This window comes from Scyliorhinus canicula, chromosome 13, assembly GCF_902713615.1.
Source record: "Scyliorhinus canicula chromosome 13, sScyCan1.1, whole genome shotgun sequence".
In the NCBI taxonomy this organism is placed as follows: Eukaryota; Metazoa; Chordata; class Chondrichthyes; order Carcharhiniformes; family Scyliorhinidae; genus Scyliorhinus; species Scyliorhinus canicula.
The window spans coordinates 63,673,185-63,679,451 of record NC_052158.1 but is presented as its reverse complement, the minus strand read 5'-3'; positions in this window follow the sequence as shown (position 1 = coordinate 63,679,451).

The window sequence follows — 6,267 nt, the reverse complement described above, 5'->3', positions numbered from 1 at the left end:
TTGGCCACGCTAAATTGCCCCTTAATTGAAAAAAAAGAATTGGCACTCTGAATTTATTTTCTTTTTAAAGAATTGCTGAATATGATGTTCTGTAATATTCAGTGTGATGCCTGTACAATAATCTCTGAAGATACGACTATGGGTAATACAGACTAACTCCCCTATCCTTTATTCAATTTTTAAAATGAAAATCACCAGCTATTATACCCTGCAGAATTAGTCGACTGTGATTTTGTTTGCACAATTTATTTTCTGCTGAATTAGAAGATTATGTGTTCTCATCTTCCTGTTGTGATTTGCCTGGAATATCCTGGCCAATATTCCAGCGCAGTACTAAAAGTGCTGCCTTGTTGCGGATGCTATTTTTCCGATTAGCCCTTAAAATGAGGCTTGAGTTTGCCCTTTCTGGTGGATGTAAAAGGCACAATGCATTTCTCCAATTAAGGGGCAAATTTAGCGTGGTCAATCCACCTACCTGCACATCTTTGGGTTGTGGGGGCGAAACCCACGCAAACACGGGGAGAATGTGCAAACTCCACGCAGTGACCCACGGCCGGGATTGAACCTGGGGGCACTGGGAGGCAGCAGTGCTAACCACTGCGCCACAGTGCTCCCACTGTGTATTTTTTAAGAAGAGCTGCGACTTCTCCCTGGTATTTTAGCCAACGTTTATCTCTCAATTAGCATCACTATATCAGATTATTTGACCTTTGTCACATCAAACTTTGCTGTATGCAAATTGCCTGGTGTGATGCCCTGCATTATAACAGTGACTATATGCTAATATATGCTAGCTATGATGCACGTAACATGTGTTGGTTATAATATTTATAGTTCATATCAACCAAACTTAAATGAAGAAATTACACGGGTTTTGTCATGACCTTATTAAAGACATTTCACTGCAGTGTTAATATAAGCCTACTTGTGACAATAAAGATTATTATTATTATTACATTCCCCAAAGTGGTCCATGAGCTAAGAGTATGTGTATGTGTTTGTGCGTACGTATTTGTATGTGTGTGTATTTGTGTGTGTGGGTGTTTGTATGTATGTGCATATATATTTGTGTATGTGCCTGTTTATGTGAATGTATTTTTGTGTGTGTTTGTATTTGTGTGCATGTATTTATATGTGTGTATATATTTATGTGGTTGTTGGTGTATTTGTGTGTATATATGCATTTGTGTGTGTATTTGAATACATGCGTGTATATATGTGTGTATGTATTTATGTGTGTGTATATGTATTTGTGTGTATTTGTGTGTGTGTGTGTGTATGTGTTTGCATGTGTGTAGGGCAGCACAGTAGCATTGTGGATAGCGCAATTGCTTCACAGCTCCAGGGTCCCAGGTTCGATTCCGGCTTGGGTCACTGTCTGTGCGGAGTCTGCACATCCTCCCCGTGGGGGCATGGGTTTCCTCCGGGTGCTCCGGTATCCTCCCACAGTCCAAAGATGTGCAGGTTAGATGGATTGGCCATGGTAAATCGCCCTTAGTGTCCAAAATTGCCCTTAGTGTTGGGTGGGGTTACTGGGTTATGGGGATAGGGTGGAGGTGTTGACCTTGGGTAGGGTGCTCTTTCCAAGAGCCGGTGCAGATTCGGTGGGCTGAATGGCCTCCTTCTGCACTGCACATTCTATGACTGTGTGTATGTATTTGTGCGTGTGTATTTGTATGTGTTTGTGTGTATGCATTTGTATGTGTATGTATTTGTGTGTGTATGTATTTGTGTGTGTGTTTCTGCGTATGTGTTTCAGTGTGCATTTGTGTGCACACGTGTGTGTGTGCAGACCGTTTTTAGTTTGTGAGTGGTTCAATTTTAAGATAACTGAGCTTTATTCTTGAACAAGATAAAAGTTGGTACATACAAAACTACTGCTGAAAGTTACTTAAGTTCGAGGAGGCAACCACATGGGAGTGCAAGGAAACCAAAGGTTTTAATGAACAAAGAATGAAAACTCTGTCTACATCACTCTCCGAAGGGACTCCTGTGCCCAGCTCACACCCGGGCCGGGGTTCTCATGTCCAGGTTTGTTCATCTCTGATGGAGGAGCTCCGCCCCCTCAGTGGGGTAGTTTATATTCCACAAGTGTCACGGGGAGCCTAATAGGCCCAGTCCTGTGGCCCTTGTGTAGGTTATGACATTAAGTAAAAGTGATAAAGTTATGAACTTTAGATTCAAAGATTAAAAGCAGAGAAAGAGAAAGATAAAAGGGCACTTATAAAGATGAGGTTCAGTTCAGTCCTTTGAGATATTATTGAAGGCCCATCGCTTGCAGTTAAAGAGTTGGTTGTCTGGAGTGAAGGGTTGTGTTTAGCAGCTATGGTCTGGTGCTTGGCTGGACGGAATTAATACACTAGAGAACGTCACTCTAGTTCATGACTAGTTAAATGTTTATTGATTAACAATAACGTGGGTCAAATAACAATATGAAAACTACTAAAATCTACTGAAATCAGGAAGAGAGTTTAAAAGACTCACAACCCTCTGGGTTAAATAATTTCTCCTCATCAAACAGTGACCCCAGTTCTAGATTCTCCCACAAGAGGAAACATTCTCACCGACCCTATCAAGAACCCCCATGATCTTATATGTTTCAATGACGTCACTTCTTACTCTTCTAAACTCCAGGCCTAGTTTGCCCAATCCTTCCTCGATGACAACCCACCCATACCATTATTCTGGTGAGCCTTCTCTGAATTGCTTCTAACACATTTGCGTCTTTCCTTAAATAAGGAGACAATACTGTACACAATATTCCAAACGTGGGCTCACTACTATTCTGTACAACTAAAGTGTAACCTCCTACTTCTGCACTCAATTCCGCTTGCAATAAGGGCAGCACGGTGGCGCAGTGGTTAGCACTGCTGTCTCACAGCGCCGAAGTCCCAGGTTCGATCCTGGCTCTGGGTCACTGTCCGTGTGGAGTTTGCACATTCGCCCCATGTTTGCGTGGGTTTCGCCCCCACTACCTAAAAATGTGTAGGGTAGGTGGATTGGCCATGCTAAATTGTCCCTTAGTTGGAAAAAAAGAATTGGGTGCTCTAAATTTATAAAGAAAAAGAAAATTCCTCTTGCAATAAACAATAACAGTCAATTAGTTTTCCTTATTACTGGCCGTTCCTGTTTACTAACCTTTTGTGACTTGTGCTCGATAACACCCAGATTATTCTGCATCTTAGAGCTCTTCAATCTCTCACCATTTAGATAATAAGCTTATTTTTTAATCTTCCTGCCAAAATGGACAACTTCACATTTTCCCACATTATATTCCATTTGCCAAATCTTTGTCCACTCACGTAACCTATCTATATCTTCTTGTTTCTTCCTTACGTGCTGTTCACAATATACTTTACTATCTATCTTTATGTCTTCAGGGGTTGGGGTGATATATTAGCATGGAACTAACAGGAAAAAGAGGCCAGAGTTTTCCAGCCATTATCGCCAGCAGAATCTTCCAGTCCCACCGATGACAAAGCCCCCCCCCCCCCCCCCCCCCAGGGTTTTCCTGACAGCAGGGGGTGCAAATAGTGAGAAACCCCATTGACAGCAGCAGGATCAGAAAATCCTGCCAGCAGCCAATGCGGGCCGCATCAGTTGCAGTGAAATACACCATGGGGGGGTTCGGAAAATCCCGCCCATTGAGTCAGCATCCTACCTATGCCCACTCCTACATCTCTCCCTACAACCCCATATAACCTGCGTATCTTTGGACACTAAGGGACAATTTAGCGTGACCAATCCACCTAACCTGTAAATATTTGGACTCCTAACATAAGGACGGATATACTTATTGGAAGCACTTCAGAGAATGCTCACTTGGCTGATTCCTGGAATGGATGGCTTATCATTAGGGGTAAAGTTAAACAAATTAAGCCTATATTCATTGGAGTTTAGAATAATGAGAGGTGATCTTACTGAAACACATAGGGGTAAATTTCCCCATCCATTGTGCAAATCATCACGGGTGGGACAGAGGATTTGACAGGCCATTGACCTTGGGCAGGAATTTCCGGTCCCAGACTGGCGGGATCGTAAAATCCTGCCCATAGATTCTGAGGGTGTTTTCTACAGTGCACAAGGAGGCCATTCAGCCCAGCGAGTCTGCACTGACCCTCTGAAAGAGCACCCAACCTAGGCCCACTGATACACCCTATCCCTATAACCTCATCTAATCTTTGGACAGGAAGAAGAAATTTAGCTTGGCCACTCCACCTATCCTGCACATTGTTAGACTGTGGGAGGAAACCAACGCACCCGGAGGAAAACCACGAACGAACGGGGAGAAAGTGCAAACTCCACACAGACAGTCACCCAAGGCTGGAATTGAATCCGTGTTCCTGGCATTGTGAGGCAGCAGTGCTAACCACTGTGCAGTTGTGCTGCTGTGCCGTATGCTGGAGGTTGAGAGGAAATTTCCCTTTGTGGGGAATATGGCACAGGGGGCACAGTTTAAGAATAAGGGGAATCCCATTTAAGACAGAGATGAGGGAGAATTTCTTCTCTCAGAGAACTGTTGGTCTTTGGGATCCTCTTTCCCAGCGATCAATGGAGGCTTTGATTTGCAGGGGAGTCAAGGGTTATGAGGCAGTAGATAGGGAGGTGGAGGTAAGGCTATAATCAGATCAGAAATGACCTTGCCGAATGGCAGAACAGATTCAATGTGCTGAATAGACTATTCTTCCTCCTATGATCATCTTATGATAATAATATGTTTAATACATACGCAATTTATTATACACTGAGTCTATGATATTCACCATATACAAATAAAAACCACACTCACTGACAATGGTATCTTGTACAATTGCCTGCTCTTAAATGTCAGGAGTAATTTTTACACTTTAATTTTGAATTATCCAACAGTTTGTAATAGGCACTCTGTATGGAACAGCTGAGTGATATCTTAGGACTAGAATAATTTTAGTTATCAAATCATTTGACTTTTAATTAAGAGGATTGGATTGTACGCACTGACTGACATTCTTCATAGTAATGCCCTGTTCTTGGGAGGGAAAGTTATTCAGGATAGTTCTTCCTCATCAATATATAGTGACCCCTACTGGAAGGTGTGCATGTATGAACATTGAATTGGAACAGAGTTGGGATCACCTGTGGTGCCATCTACTGTCAGTCTCTTTCGTCATTGTCCAGTTCCATGCATAATGAATTGGTAAAGGTTTTGTCGAGAAAATTGGAAACCTATCCCGGCACACGTCTGAACCCACAGAAAGGAGGGCAAGGAAAGTTAGTTAAGTTGCAGCAATTTGGATAGTATGTTTTGCCTTGACTCTCATATCCTCTTCATTATTCTCAATTCAATGGCCCACTGCAATATCTGTTCACTTCCTCTTCCCAAAATATTGCAAACATTTCTTATGCATGATCACTTCCCATTAAAAGGAATGTGAAAAAATACAACCAAATGTCTGATTATAATGAGGAAGTCTGCAAAAGGTAGGCTTTTCTGTAACAATATCAGTGTTGCAGCAAATCCCACCTGACAGAGATTTCTATGCAGCGCACAATTTGGCCAGTTGGATCATAGGATATCTGTACAGAAGGATAGAAAAGATCAAAAGTATTTTTTAACTAAAGACCCAACGGTGAACTTTGATCAGATTCCATCAATATTAGATTGATGTTTCAGAATATGCATTCCAGAAGGGAATATATTATGGGACATAATGGATGATTTTGTGACAATATGTCAGATCATACACAATATTTCTCAATTGTTTGTGTTTGAGAGATCGGTTGAAGAATAGCCAAAAGACTAGTTATTTGTGAAGGGACTGATAAATTAAAGGTAGAGATGATATAATTAAGGAAAAATGGAGTAGGGAAACAGAAAGTGTGGCAGAATGAAGATTGAGAGATGTAGGTTGGATGGATATGTAGGTAGGTATGTAGCTAGGCAGGTAGGTATATAGGTAAATTAATATACTATGCAGTGTATTCCAATGAAAAGTTGACATCAACACTGAACCATGAATGAACCACAGATGCATTCCAAAGTTATATTCCACCATGTTTCTTGATAATGTCTGTCACCTCGTGTACTTCAGAGTATAAGCATCATTTAATTAAAATAGTCAGCTGAACCCAGAATTGAAGCAGTTCAACTGAGCAAGCTAGAAAATGCAGATTAAAAAGTTCACATTTAATAAACCATTTTACATGATGCCCAGATCACTCAACAGTCAATGGGATACTTTTGAATAAAAATAAAATATGCTGGTGCTGGAAATCTGAAATAAAAAC